This window comes from Manis javanica, chromosome 11 (genome assembly GCF_040802235.1).
Source record: "Manis javanica isolate MJ-LG chromosome 11, MJ_LKY, whole genome shotgun sequence".
Classification (NCBI taxonomy): domain Eukaryota; kingdom Metazoa; phylum Chordata; class Mammalia; order Pholidota; family Manidae; genus Manis; species Manis javanica.
The window spans coordinates 118,083,468-118,099,148 of NC_133166.1; the positions used below are offsets into that span (position 1 = coordinate 118,083,468).

The 15,681-nt window shown below is 50.4% G+C and overlaps 1 protein-coding gene across 4 annotated transcripts in view; it reads left to right on the plus strand.

Annotated features, from left to right (window-relative positions):
- The window catches only part of AHNAK (AHNAK nucleoprotein), a 127,937-nt gene that overhangs the window by 46,684 nt on the left and 65,572 nt on the right, over nt 1-15,681 (plus strand). The window lies entirely within an intron of this gene.

A 15,681-nucleotide genomic window follows, 5' to 3' on the forward strand; every position in this document is an offset into this window, starting at 1 on the left:
GTATTTTTGACCCTTAAGAGGAAACGGTTTCTCAGGCTTCCGGGAGGGTAGATCCCCCACCACAGGAAGAGGGAGACAGAGGGGGAAGAAACTGGGATTTGTGTGTTTTAAGTACTTGCAAACATCTAAAGCTCAGGGGATTTCACAGAAAGTAGGGAATGTATGGTCTTCCTTGAAATGCTGAAATCTTCACCGGGCCTGGTGGTGCAGAGTAACTGCCCTGCCACTGGGGGGCTAGAGCTGGTCAGCTTCCTCCTTCCACCTGGACCACCACCTGGACCCCCACCTGCACCCCAGGACCACGTGGTGCCTTGGCTCCTGAGGTCGATCCCTCCAGGGACTCTGGGTGCCCCCCTCGCCTCCAGCAGTCCCTCCTCTCCCCAGCACCCCCCACCTCTATCCTGGCATCTCCTTTTGGCCAATAAACATGTGCATGTCCCTCCCCCTTTAAAGAAACCCTCCCTCAGCCCCTCCCCCTAGTGTTCACATCCAGTGGAGACCTAGGAAGGTCCCTGGCAGAGTGTGCTGGTGCATCAGATAGCTAGCTGATGGCCAGGGCTCTGGATGGCCTCCCAGCACTCACACGAGGGCTGTGTTCTCCTCTCCCCTCGTGGGGAGCGCAGTCTAGCTTCTCACACTGCGCTTTTTCCTTTGTACAATGTACTTGTCAACATCAATTATACTAAGGTCTTGGGACCTCAAGGTGATTGGGATTTGACCCCCTTCGTCAAAGGCCCTGTTACACACCCGAAGTATAATATCTATTCATTCAGTGAGCATTTATTGGCAGCAGCACTGGAGAAGTTTAATAAAACATTAAAGTCCCTGGGAGTGAGGATACAGATAAAGTCCATGGAGCTTAGAGGAACTTGCTGTGGATTTTACATCTTCTCAGGCCTCGGTTTCAACTCTGGCTGGAGGATCACAGCAGTCCTCGTTGGGACGTCCGCAGGCCATGCCACAGGCTTCTCCCAGGTCGTGGCTGTTTCCATAGAAACCAGCTTGCAGGGCCCTCACTTCCATGGACTTTGAAGCCAGAGTTTTGTGTAAACATCACTTCACCAGAGTACCAGAAATGAACCTTTCCTGCCCCTGCCACAAGCCTCCAGCTGTCTTCAAATCAACTGCTTCAGAGGATTCTATTTCTGTAAATAGTTAAAAACACATCTGAACAGAACTTGCCTTTGGCTTCCCATGGCAACGCTGCTGTCAGGTGTTGTCAGAAAGAGTCATTTTGGTAAAAAAGCAGAAAATCAACAGGTTTGAGCCAAGAGCCTTTGCGGGACTTTGAGGTAAGACTGTGAAGTTCAGACCAGTGGGGCTTTTGAATCAAGACGTCTCCCTGGTCACATGGTGTCCTAACTGCTCAAGCAGGTTTTGAAGGGTGACATGCTGGAAAGTTGAATCCATGAATGTCAGCCCATAAAATCACGGTGTTGCATGCCGCACCACGTAATCTACTGGTCAGGAGCCCTGCTCTGGACCTGGACAGCCTGCGTTTGAATCCTGTGACTGCTAGTCTGACCTTGGGCAAGTTCTAGTTCCCTCATTTGTGAAATGGGGGTGGTTAAAGTACTTCCCTTACGTGGTGCTTGTGAGGGATAAGCCAGTTAGTGAGCGCTCAGTAAGTGTGAGCTGTTGGAATTATGCCCCTTTATCAGCTTCACGTGGGACTGTTAACCACCATGGCTGTGTCTTGGCTGTTTCTTGGTGACTGAAAGTGCCATCCAATTTGCCCCCTGCTGTGGCTTTTGCTCTGTTCCCTGCTCCTGCTGGTTCAGTCATCTCTCCTGACCTAGCTTCTCTGACACACTGGATCCCAGGGCTGTGCCCTTTCATATTGTTCTTTCTGCATGGACTGGGCTTCTGTTCCGCCCCTCCCCTTCCCCCAGGGATTGCCCTCTCCCAATTCTGGAGACCTCTGGCGGAATGGGTGCAGATATGCCGGCACCCCCAGCTAACCAGGGGAAGACCCTAGGATAACTTCATTTGAGTTTGTATTTATAAATCTAAAGCCTTATAGAGCCCTTGCCCTGTGGATAATCTGTGAGATCACCATCTTCTTAAAAAATATTGTAAAATATACATAACATAAAGTTGACCACTTCAACCATTCTTGGGTGTACAGTTCATTGACATTGAGGACGTCCCCACTGTGGTGCCCCCATCACCGCTGTGCATCTCCGGAGCATATTCATCTCCTAAACAGAAACTCTGTCCCCATTAAACAATGACTTCCCCTTCCCCCTACCCCCGGTTCTTGGCACCCGTGATTCTATTTTCTGTCTTTGAATTTGACTACTCTAGGTTCCTCCTACCAGTGGGATCACACAGTATCTGCCCTTTGGTGTCTGGCTAACAGTCAGTGCATATAATGTCCTCAAGGTTCATCTGTGTTGTATGTGCCAGAACTTTCTTCTCTTTTCAGGCCGAGTAAGATCCCATTGAATGAGGGACGTTTGTTTAGCAGTTCATCTGTGGACAGACATTTGTGTTGTTTCCGCCTTTTGGCTATTGTGAGTCATGCTGCTGGGAATGCGGGCTTCCAAGTATCTGTAAGAGTCTCTGTTGTGGATCCTTTGGGGTGTATCCCCAGAAGTGGAATTGCTGGATCACACAGCCCAACCTTATACAAGGCTGACTTTATAAATCCAGAGCAGAGCTTGAACACTTGGTGGGAAAGTTCTCCCTTACCTTCCTTCTCCCTGACCCACCCTCACCCACTACCTCCCGTGGACTCGATCTCCATAAATGTCATCTCAGGCTGCGCAGGCTAAAACTTTGGCATCACCCCCGACTCTTCTAGTTCTTTTATATCTGCTATTTAGATGATTAGCAGTTCCCATTAGCTCCATCTTCCGTATCTACAATCTAGTCCCTTCTCCCCACCTCCTCCATTACTGCGTGGATCTAGGTCAACGCATGTCTCCTCTGGGTCAAGGCAATTGTTTCCTAAGTGGTCGCTTGCTTCTGCCTCAGTCTCCCTCTCATCTCTCCTTAGCACAGCAACAGATCTGACTCTTAAACCATTAGTCAAAAATGTTATTCCTCACTCCTGACCTTCTATTGCTCCCCTTCTCACTCGAGGCCAAGCTCACATGCTGGCAAAGGTCTGTTGCACCTCACTGCTCTTCTGGCCGTCTCTCCTTCCCTCATTGAGCTCTGGCTGCAGGGGTCTCCTTGCTGTTCCATTTGTATTTGCTGTCACTATGCCTGGAATGTTCTTCCCTTGAGAAGCTCTTTGCCCTCCAGTGTCACCTCCTTGGAGAGGTTTTCTCTGACACCTTACTGGGAGTAACAAGCCTTCGCTCTCCTGGCCTCCAGCACCACCCTTGCCTTTGACCCATTTACTTAGGCTCTCAACATACTTTAACTCCCTGATTTGTTTATTTCCTTCTTCCTCCCTCAAACGTAAGCATCTTTATGTCAGGGGCTTTGTTTGGTTTCCTGTTGTATTCTCAGTGCCTAGAACAGCGGCTAGCACCAAGTAGGTGCTCAATAACTGTCTGTTGAATGAAGGAATGGAGGGTGCTTTGAGATCCCCACCTTAATGGCCAGGACGTTTCTGTGTCTCTAACTGTTGTGCAGAGGTATTAAGGCTCTTATGTCATCCTTCTGGGCCAGGGCAGCTTCCAAACGAAGCAAAACCAGTTGATCAGCATTTGCAGCTCCCTGTAGCCTTAGCGGTTCTTGCAAACGTCCCCAAGGATTTTTCCTAAAATAAGGAGCCCTTCAAAGACATGTACCAAATGTGGTGCTCCTTAAACTCTGCTCTGTGGATACCTTCTCTGGTGCTCCAGGATTCTACACGATTCAACATTTTGTTTTCACATTTTGATGACAATCTGAGAAAGGAAACAATAAAAACACATTCTTGATCTTTTGACGACTGCCTTACAGCCCAGGGAGGAGTCACACATAGGTAGCTCTCATGTGGTTTGCATTTGTGGGTAGGGCATTCCTGATACCCTGTGACCACTGCAAGCTATGGCCTTTAACTTTTTATTTTTAATTTTAATTTTATTATTAAAGTATAGTTGACATATACCTTTAACTCTTAATTGTTGAAACTGGGGTCACTGGTTTATGGATGTCTTCTTGCAAATCTCTGATAATTTTTTTTACTGTAAAAGGTTTCCATTCAGGTAACACAGCTAATAACCATGAGCCAGAATGAAGGCGGAAATATGCCAGCAGGATAGAAATCTTCCAGGCCCTAAGCAGCAGTTTTACGTGGGTCTGAGTCAGCCTGAGCCAACAGAGTAGAAACAGAGGCAAGAACTTTGGTCTCATGGTCAGGAGACTGGAAATTGCACCAATGTCCGTCTTTGAATTAACTGTGTGACCCTGGGCTTGTTGGTCCACCTTTCAGGGTCTCATCTCAGCTCTTCATCTATAAAATGAACTAGAGAATCTCTAAGTTCTCTTCCAGCTCTGACATTTTATTTTGTGAGGTATGTTGAATTCAAATGCCTCTTTGGACACCAGGAAAAGTGTTGGTATTAAACCCAGAGTACCAGACAGCGGGGAGGACAAATAACGACCGCATTGGCTAGGGTGTCCATTCAAGGCTTGCCTTCTCCAAATGGCCTTTTCTCCGGACTCTACCTAAAATCACACTCCCATCTCCATTCCATTTGCTGTCCCAACTTTTCTTCATACTCTTCTCTTTTGCTTTTGAAGAAATCTGACTTTTAGTTTATTTTGGTTATTTCTTATTATCTGTCTTTTCTTTCTAAAGGTAAACTTCATAAGGTGGAATCTTTTTTTGTTTAAGACGGTGCTGCAGTACCTTGGAACAGTGTTTGTCATTTAGTGGGGATCCCATTAACATTTGCTGAATGGACTAATGATTTGAGCACCTGTGGTTTGGTTACTACGCAAAATGCTTTATACTTTTGCTGCGGGTGAAGTTTGTTCTCCTCGGTTCTTGTCCCCGCTGCAAAAAAGACTTGAAAGGCAGAGACACAGTAGCGAAGCAGAGTGAAAGTTCTATTTGAATACACTCCAGGGGAGGAGGGGGCCACAGCCAAGGTAGACAAAGGCACCCAACTTTTAGGCCGGAGGCCTGTATATTGCATCCTGGCTGGAGGCGCCTCTTTGACCAGGTGAGGTTATTTGATTGACAGGTCCATCTGTATAGCCAGTCCCGCTCAGGGGTGTGTCCTTTCCCGTGCTGAGGAGCAATTTGGGCAGTTCTAGGTCTGTTGGTTTTAGCCTCCGTGGAGATCCTGCTGGGGGGAAGTTATCTCTCCGCCAAACCTTTGTTGTCTTCACGTGGGATCCCCTCCCTGGGCAGAGGTTGGGCGGCTTTTCCTTGGAACCTTATCTGGGCGGCTTTCTCTTTGAACCTTACCTTCCCCTTCTCAGGCTGCTCATGTCTATCTTTCTACCGCACATTCCTAACACTTTGATCAATAAGTGCATGAAGTATTATATTATTAGCCTCATGTAATGACTGAGAGCACAGAGGTCTCACAAAAAATCGAGTGACTTGCCTGTAAGTTTCAGAGCTTGGACTTGAACCCAGCAAAGTCACACACCTTGCCATATTCATTCTCAGCTCTCAGCAGGCAGGGCTCCAGTTCCAGCAGCTTCTGGGCACAGATAGGATTCTGTTTTTTTCTCCCTCCTAGTACTGCTCTGTTCATAGGGAAAGGGAAATCAAAGTCTCATTTATTGAAGAGACTATCTTTTCCCCATTGCATATTCCTGGCTCCTTTGTCATAAATTAATTGACCATAAATGCATGGCTTTATGTTTGGGCTCTCTATTGTATCGCCTATGTTTTTATGCCAGTACCATACTATTTGGATTGCCGTAGCTTTGTAACATAGCGTGAAATCAGGGACCATGGCGCATCCAGCTTTGTTCTTTCTCAGATTGCTTTGGCTATTTGGGGTCTTTTGTGGTGCCCTACATCTTTTAAGATTGTTTTTTTCTGTTTTTGTGAAAAATGCCGTTGGAATTTTCATAGGGATCGCATTGAATCCTTAGATCGCTTTGGGTAATATTCGCAGCTATCAGACTCTCAGGATCCTCTTCTATTACCTTTGCTCGCTGACTGTGCAGAAAGGCATTGTGAAGTGTCTTAGAAGTGGGTGGTTGTGAGCTGTCCTCTAGTTCCACCAATCCCTTCATTTTAAAGCTGAAGAAAGGGAGGCCCCCCCAAAATGAGTGCTGCATGACTCCCATGTTGTCTTGGACTGTGAAATGACTAATTCATAAGCCTTTGGCAGTCTGGGTGGTAAACCAGAAGGCCCATGGAGGGAGTGCTGGGAGCCTGCCCAGCATCTTGGACTGGCCCCGCCCTGATGCTATTGCCATCTAGTGGCCCTCTGGGCCCTGGGCCTTCAGGGTCTCCTATAACTTGGTGCTGTTCAATTTCCTGAGGAACAGATGCCAGCCTAGGTCCCTGCCTCTGATCAGGCCACCCTCCAGGCAGCTCTTCTTGATGTGAAACCATGTCTTTCAAAATGTCATCTTTTTGCTGTTAAATTGCACCTGAAACCCAGGAGGATGGGCTTCAGGACCATTTTGTGGGTATTTTCATGTCTTCATATTCCTGACAATTTGTCTCCCCTTTTTCCTCGGAGGACCCTTAGGAGTTGAATGCAATCAGGAAGGAGCAGGGCAAGTTCTCCTGCTTATTCTGCATGTTAGGAACTAGGAATATTTTACATTCATGAATAAGCTCCTGCTTACTCATGCTCCGATTGCAGATAAAATGTTCCCGTTCCTCTTTGTTACACATGAAATCTCAGTGAACGGTATGAACTTGACTGTAATTAAGGGCTTGAATGATGTGGTCTTTACTATACTTGGTGTAGAAATTCAGGAGAAAAGAGTATTGGAGAGGGTCAGGATGGTCAGTTAGTAATAAAACTAAAATAAGAACTAACCCTCATCAAGCACTTTCTGTTACGCAAGACACAAATGCTTCATGTGACTTAACTCATCAGTTCCCACATACACCCTGCGAGGCTGGTGCAGTTACCCCCCATTTTACAGTGGAGGAATCTGAGGCACAGAAAGATTAAGTAATCCAACCAAAGTCATGGAGACCCGGTAAGGGCAAAGGCAGGATTTGACCCCAGACTGGCCGGCTCCAGAACCCTTTCTTGTACGTGCTGCCTGTGATGGCCTTGATGAAGGCTTTGTGAAGGAGGTGAGCCTGGAGTGGGGCCTTAAAGAATGAGTTCCTACAGCACAGGGACCATCCGAGTGATGGCCCAGGGGTGGGGTGGGCATCACAGACAGACCTCAACAGGGGAGATGAGGCCGACCTCACGTGGCAGAGAGCAGTGGGGCAGATGGCAGGGCAGGAGGGTGGGGGCAGATTATAAACGGTCTTACCATCTAGGCAGGGGGCTTAGATCTGATCTGGAAGGACACAGCCTTTGAAGAGCGTTGAAGGGCGACTTGCTAGAAGCAGAGGTTTGGGGAGATTGTGGGGTGGCAGTGTAGGCCTGAGGGTAGAGGGTATGGTGGCAGGACTGAAGTGCTGAGGGTCTAGCCCCGGACGGTGTGAGAGGAGCGGAAGGCAGGCAGAGTGACGGGAGAGCATGCGCAGAAGGGGTCGGCAGGGGGAGGGGGAGCTCACCATGCTACTGGCTTTGCGATTCCGAGTCCGGTGAGAGGGGCAGGGACTCTGGACTGAGCTCGTTCCTTGCTCACTTAAACTGTTATCACAAGGGGATGAGTCCACAAAGAATGACATTTATATAACACAGTCAGGTTATTTGTCTTACACTCTAACCTGTTTGGGTCGCCTGCGAAGTCAGGGTCCATTCAGAGAAGCAGGACCTCAGGGAGCCGTAGAGAATGAGGGGTTTCTCGTAGGGGTCAGAGCGCCCGCTGGTGGGCGCTGGTTCTGCAGTCTGTATAAGGTGGGGTCCCTGCTCTCAGCTGGGCCCGCTTGGGAAGGAAGATGGATGTAAATCGGGGAAGACGAGGGACAAGCTGGAACGGTGTCTGGCTCTCACCACCTGCAGCCTCCATGATGCGGGTGACCTGCGGGACAGGCGGGGGCCCCTCCCCCGAGAGCTGCACACACCCGGCCCGGGAGCCGGAGGAGCTGCGGACCCAGCGGCTGCCCCAGGCCAACAAGGGGGGCCGGCAGAGCAGTGACAGTGTGCGAGTGCTGGCCCCCGCGTCTGCCCCACGCGACCTTCTGAGTGCGACAAGGTGGCTGTGCTTCTCTTGCGCCTTCCGAAGCTTGTTCGTGTTTCTCTCATGGCCGCCACAAGCCCAGGGCCCCACAGGGAAGGGCATTCTGGGAAAGGCAGCTGTGTCGAGCCAGTACAAGACCATGATTGTCCACATGCATAGCAGATTCACCTCTAATTCTTCTGTTTTCCTCCTCAGAGATTTGATTTAAAGGGATTCCATGGTTGCAGCATAAGCTTTCTTAGTGAATCAGGTGTAGCCATATTGTATCTGAGTTTCTCCCCAGCCTCCCTGCAAGTTCTTAATGAATCTCATCTCTGAACTTCCTGAAGTTTAGCTTGTTACTGAAGGTAGAGTGGGGCAGGTGACTTCATGTTGTGGTGTGCATGACTGGATGTTAAGAAGGGCTGAAACGCTCTGTGTGAACGTGAGTCCAGTGCTCCAGGCGAGGCCGATTGTGGCAGCACTCACGTAGGCTGCAGGAGGGTTTCCACAGCTACATCTTCTGTGCTAGGGTTGGAGAGGAAGAAATTCCTCTACCCCTTGAGGTTCTTCTAGTTGGCGTTAAGAATCAAATGAACACGAAACAGATTAACAGGAGAAAAAAACCCGAAGCTTAATTACATACTTGAGAGGAGGTCACAGACATGGGTTCCAAAGACAGTCAGGGAGAATGAGAATGAATTATATATTATCATCCTGAACCAAGGAGAAGGGGGTGGGGGTCTGAGACTTCGAAGGACAAGGGAAGCAATTCACAGGAATATGAAAAGAGTGAATGTTTGATAAACAAAATACTTGATGGCCCCCATAGAAACAACGAGGGAGCACAGAGAGGAATTTTAACAGACTCAGCCACATGCCTCCCCATCTTCCACGTCTAGTTTATATTGTAATATAGCTAGCTGAGGTGACAGCTCTCTTCCTGAAGCAGGCCCTCTATCGAAATTCTGTTTACGCAGTTGGGGAATGGGAGGTCAAAGTTTTTTTCTGAGTCTTTTGGGCCTTGGTTTTCTGCTCAAAATAATCTGCATGTCACAACAGCACATCTTGGGGAGGTTGGGGAGGCCTGCCCTTGGTCCCTACATCGGGTTGCTCTGGCTGTTGCCATACCAAAGTACCGCAGACCAGGTGGCTAAACCACATAAATTTATTTTCTCAGTTCTGGAGGCTGGAAGTCCAAGATCAATGTGGCAGCAAGGTTGGTTTTTTGAGGAATGGTCTACTTGTGTGTCTGCTCGGTTTGACCTTTGTAACTGCCTGGGTCCTTATTTCTTGATTTAAGGACACCAGTTGTATTGGATTCGGGGCCTTATTTTAAATGAATAACTTCTTTAAAGACCTTATCTTCAAACATAGTCAAATTTGTAGGTACTGGAGGTTAGGACTTGTCCATATGAATTTGTGGGGGTGCATACTTTTGGGGGACACAGCCTATAACATCTTCCTTCTCATCCAAGTTTTCTCATGGTTAAGGATCAGCCCAGCAGCTATACCAGGTGCTTGATTCTTACAAATGGTTACTCTCGGCAGGCAGCCCCTGGGTCAAGGACATTATTTTCTGAGGTCTGTTTTCCTGCATGTGGCTGTCCTTCCCCGGGCAAGGAGCGTTCCTCCTCTCCACGCATTCCGACTTGGTCAGATCAGAAAGCAGCAATCCAAGAGGGATTTTTTTTTTTTTTTTACTGCATTCAGAATTCCTTGCATAGCAGAGAGCTCAGGAAGGAAGGCCCTGTTTGGGGACAGAGGTCAGCTTTCAGAATTCAGGGCCTTTAACAAAGGGTCAGGCCCTCCTCTGCTAATCCCAAATTTGCTTGATTAGCCTCTGAATTGATGTACCTAGAATGAACTCTGTCACAATCTATAATTTGCTTTATTCTCTCCCATCCCTTAAACACCAGTTGCTAAGGGGATTCAGAAAGGGCAGAGGCAATATCGGCAAGAAGGAGAGCTCCATGGCTCTCTGTCGAGGACAGCAGGCCCCTGGGGACAGCCTGCGTCCTCCATGGGCAGAAGTGGGAGGCAGAAAGCTGCCCTGCCTGGCAAGAACAGGGTCCGGTTAAAGTTCCCAAGTCCTGCCTATGCCCTCCTGCTGGAAATGGGGAGAGAGGGGTATGATCCCCTTCTACAAATCTGGCAGAATCAAGCCAGAAGGTGCGCTTGGCATCTTATCTCCTCTGCATTTCAGCTCCCTGGCACTGGCCAAATTTGCTGTCACTCTTTATTAAAGTGAAAAACAATTGAGATATGAATATTCCCTAACGCCACTTTGGAATGCTTTCAAGAATAGTTTCACAGCAAAACAGGGAAGAGGACAAGATTGCACACGGGGCTGGATCACCCACTTGGAGAACTGGTTCTGGAAAAGAACTTTGATTTCATGCTTTGGTTTCACGCACAGAGGATGAGGGGAGCAGGAGGTGTAGGTGGGAGGGCTGGAGGCCTGGTCCTTGTCCAGATGGCCCCCTCCGCACCGTGACAGGCTCTTAGGGAAACATCTTAACAAAAGGGTCATGAGCAGTCTGGCAGCCTTCCAACACGCCTTATACCCAAGACAAAAATGTTGGTCTGACAAGACTGTTTAGGTAATTTCCTAGTGCATTTACCACTTCAGAGACCCTGAACTATCCAAATAAGTGGATCTTAAGAAAAAAAAAAATTAGAGCTTTTAAAAAATTTGTCCAACACTCTTATTACAGTAAGTGCTGAAGTCAGTGTACTTTGTAATCTTAACTCGACATTAGCGAAACACTTGTGCGCCAAAAGGCCTAGAGGTATTATTTTGAAGTGATGTCTGTATACTGGTGTACGCTTTCCTCTTTCCTAAACATGGCTGGGGAGGTCAAGCTGGGAAAAGTAAAAAAGGAGAAAAAAAAGACAGAAGAGGCACTTTTTCACCAATGCTCTTCTGAGTTCTAGAAAGTGGTTATAAAGTGGCCCAGGCAAGAGGCAGTAACTGTGGGCCAGGGTCTGTGGGGAGGCCTGGGGGAGCCCTGGCTGAGGCCGGAGGGGTCCAGTTTTCCTGTGAGGAGGCCTCAGGGCCCAGTCCTACCCCACCCAGCCCTGGGCTCTAGACGAGAAGAATGGAATGTGTGTGCTGACCAGACCTGCCTGGCTGAGGCTGTGGGGGGCAAGGGGCCATCCCAAGAAACCCCAGGGAATGGTGGGTGAGGAGATAAGGCCGAATGCTTTGTGCTCTTAAGATAACACAGTCTCCTGCAGAGGGGAATTCCCCAGAGCGGAGGCAAGTAAGAGACCTGCTTTCCACCAGGGCTGCTGATTTCTGAGGGCCTTTGGGGTCAGAGGTCTCCAAATAAAACTGACCGGGCTTCCCTTTTGCTTGTGGGATATGGATACCAGCCCCCACCACCCCGGCCTTGCTCTTTCTCTCAGACGCAGCAGAGGTCTCTGGGCCTGGGCCTGTGTTGTTTGTTTGGCCACCCCCTGCCCCACTTACCCTTCAGGATTTGGTGCAGCCTAGACTCTGGGTTGGGTGGGGGTCTCCTTTTAGGTACTCCAGTGCCCCCCTGCCCCTCACCTCTGTACGCTTCCCCTCCTTTGCTGGTTATGATCCTGGACTCTGAGAAGTCAGGAACCTCCTTGCATGTTGTCAGGTGCTTGTTGCTGGCAGGTAACTCAGGTAACTCGTCAGAGGCCTGGGTGGGGGTGGGGAGCCCGGCTGTCTGCAAGTGCTGGGACGCGAGGCGTTCTGCTTGCCAAGGCCTGCACCCTCAGGACCCGCTGGGCTGGCCCCAGGCGGCTCTGTGAAGGTTTACGCACTGACTGAATGTCAGAGTCACTTTTGTTGAGCAGCTACCGCATGCACCGTATTTCATACTCCTTATCTTGAGTAACCACGCGAGGAGGGTATTGCATCCATTTCCAAAAGAGGAAGTCAGGGTTTAGCAGCTTCCGTGACTTGATGGAGCTAAGAAGGGGTAGTGATTCCCGGTTCTCACACGGAGGGACCATGAGAACTGCGGGGAGGGGCAGGGGGCTGGTTGAAAGCGCAGGCTTCCTTGCCCCACTCCCAAGATGCTTACTTTGTCATAGCATTTTTTCATTGTAATAGAATATATATAATATAAAATTTACCATCTTAACTACTTGTAGATGCAGAGTTCAGTGGCATTAAGTCCATCCACATCGCTGAGCAACCATCCCCTCCATTCACCTCCAGAACTACTTCTTCCCAAAATGAAACCCTGTCCCCGAGAAGCACTAACTCCCCATGGCCTCCTCCTACCTCCTCCAGCCCCCACCCCATTCTGCTTTCTGTCTGCATTTCACTGCTCGTGGGACCTCCTGTAAGTGGAATTATATAGTATGAGTTCTTTTGTGTCTGGCTTAGTTCACTGTTAGGGCATCTTAAACAAGGGCCCTGGTAACCTTCCTGCAGGGGTCTGGGCCCCTCTGAGTGGCTGCTGGGAGGTGGGTAGGGAGACGCTGTCCTGGCACAGGCTTTGAGGGCTGAGTTTACATGGATGGTGAGGGCGGGTGAGTCAGGGAGTGTGGGCTGAGAGGCGGAAAGGGGGAGTGAGGGTGGCGGTGATACAGGGGCCCTGGCATGGGCGGTGGCTGGTTTCCAGTGGGTATGCCTTAGGATGGGGCATTGAGCAAGGTGGAAGGGCAGTGGAGGGACGACTGTGTGGCCTGGTCAGTTCAGGGAGGGGCCGTGGGCTGTGGGCCCCAGGCAAGGGTGAGGAGCTGACAGGGGAAGCCGGAGCTGGCAAGGAGCCCGGGCATGGGTGGGGGCCACAGAGGGTAAGAGCAATCAGAGGTCATGTGAGCGAGGGCCACATGGGTCAGCCTAAGTGGGGGCACCCATGAGAAGCAGCGGCCAGAATCCCCCCAGGTCTGGAGGCACATGGTGTTGCTGGCATGGAAAGTCAGAGCAGGTGAGTAGGGTCAGAAGGCGTGAGAAAGAAGGCCTGTGGGCACAGGAGGGAGATTTGGTTTGGAGCCGGCCTTTTGCCTCGCCCCGGGGATCGCACATACTTCTTCTTGAGAAGGAGCCAGTTTAGGGGCAGGGGGTCTCTGAGGGGTGTGTCCAGGGCAGCCCCCCACCCGAGGGCATGGTCAGATGGGCCTTGTTCTATCCCCAACCCCATCTGCCTCCTCTTTCCCTTTGTTTATGATCTTCTTTCTCAGCTCTCTTACCTGCCCCGGAAGGGAGTTGAGGCCTGCACGGATGGGCCTGTGTGAACAGGCCTTGCGCTTTCCCGCCCCCCTCTGCTGCCCCAGCAGGTCTTGGGACACCCCCTCTGCCTCCTGGTGGCTGCCTGACCTTGGACAGGTCTCTGCCCATGTCTGTACCTCAGTTTCCCCATTTGTGACTTTTATAGTAAGAGTACCTAACCGCAGAGGTCTGTTGCAAGGATTAAGTGAGGGAATCCATGTAAAGGGCTTAGAACGGCCCTTGGCAGGAAGCAAGCAGCCAATAAACATCCATTGTAACTCATAGAGGTTTCTGGGCAGGGGTGAGATCATCCGACTCACTTATTTATTTACTTTTCATAGCAGTGCAAACAGAGACCTGGGAAGGAGGAGCAGGGCCACTGGCCACCCTGTGCACAGACAGCGGTGTTAGGGCGAGCAGGCGCGGGGCGGGTGGTCGCCCAGCCAGCAGAGCCCACGCTGCACCCTGGGCTGAATTTCCCGCATGGCTCTCGGAGGAGAGGGGCAGCTCGGGAGATCCAGTTGCTTGAGGGATGGAGGGGTTTTCTGGTAGACAAGTTCCTTGTAGGGAAAGATTTAGCCGCGGCTGTTGGAGGGGAAGAGTGATTCTAGGGCTGCTGGGGAGCCCTTGGGGTGTGCGTTCACTTGAATGGCTCTCACACTCGGATCCTGTGGCGACAAGGGGGCCGGGTCATAACAGAAGGGCCCTGCTTCTGCTCATCAGAGACAGAGCGCACCTGGGCATGGAGGCAGGAGTGTCTTTGGAGCTCCGAGGACCCGGCCTGCCGCCTGCAGGTGGTGGCTGGTGTGGGAAACCTGGGGGCAGTGGCCAGGCCTCCAGGCAGCTCAGCACACAGTGGGTGAGGATGGTGACCACCAGTGTGGGGAGACACTGAGGTCGACATCACGGCAGACCCTTCGCGGGCACACATTGAGTCTGCATAGGACACATGAGCAGCTGTCTGAAGACTTCCAGGAGTACTGTGTGTGCGCGTGCACACGGGTGTGCAAGGGGGTAGGTTTTGAAGGAGGTTGGGACCCCACCATAGCCGTCAGAGGCAAGAGTCAGTGACACCCATGTTATTACTGTCAAAATGGCCCCAGCCTTAAGCCCAGACTGGGGTGACCCAGGCAAACATGAGTTATGCATTTATTAATAAAGGATGATGTAACTCCTTCTTATTGAAAACTAGAAGTTTTTTCTGTCAAAAAGCTAGTTGCTTTTTGAACTTTACGAGGTCTTTGCCTGTTTTTCCCCTGTGGATATGGAACTAGATTTAGATTTTGCTTGTGTTTCCTCTCCCCCAGCTTAAAGCAGTTGCCTCTCTCCAAGGAGGGGCTGGAGGAGCCTCCCCCTGCCCCAGACCTGCAGGGTCCTCACAGGACTTCCTGGCATCCTGAACGATGCACCCACCAGCCTCTCTAGTACCCCAGGCCCCACCCCTTTGTCCCCGCTGGGTCCCACCCCTGTGGGGTGTCCAGTTCACACTGGGGTTCTCTCCATCTTCTTCTCTGCTTTGTCTTCAAAGGCAGAGACTCTCAGTCAGGGGTAACATCCTTCCCAGGGGCCATTTGATACAATTTCAGTTGTTTCAACTTGTGGTGGGGTGGGGATGAGGGTTCCTTCTGGCATCTGGGGGTTGAAATAAGTATGATGGACAGATGTTTGTGTCCCCTCCAAATTCACCCGGTCTATGGTATTTTTGGTCAGAGCAACTCAAACTAAGATACCAGGGAAGCTGGTAAACACCCTACCCAGCGCAGGGCAGTCTCCCACAGCAAAGAATCATCTAGCGCCCATGTTTCAAGCATTGCTGTTGAGAAACCGCCCCAGGGTCGCACTCAGTTGGTGCTCCACCTAAGACTGCCAGCCTCCCCGTGGCACCAGGTAAACAGCACCTCTTTGTCCTCATCCCGCCGCTGCAGGAGGCTGAAGCCCTTGCCGACAAAGGTTCCTCCCAGATCTTCCTCCTGTACTGGTGTAAACAAAATTGGAAGTTCTTTGAACTTGCAGTGGTTGACCACGAGTGGAGGAGGCTTCTGGGTTCAACAGCAGGGAAGGTAAGGTCCGGAGGGAGGGCAACGGCCGAGCAGCTCGTAACATCTATTTATTCTATTGGAATCCACCAGCTGGGTAAGCACGGGTTTATTGTGAATAATTTGGCTGTTGAGAGGTTTGTTTTATCTCTGAAAGAAAAGAGATGAGAGATGAAGGCTGGCAGGAGATGAAGACCTGATGTAAATGGTCCTTCACAGAGGTACTGACCTCACCCACCTGGGATGACCACCCATCAGACCTTTTAATCAGCCCTCAAACGTCATTCTTTGGCTGCG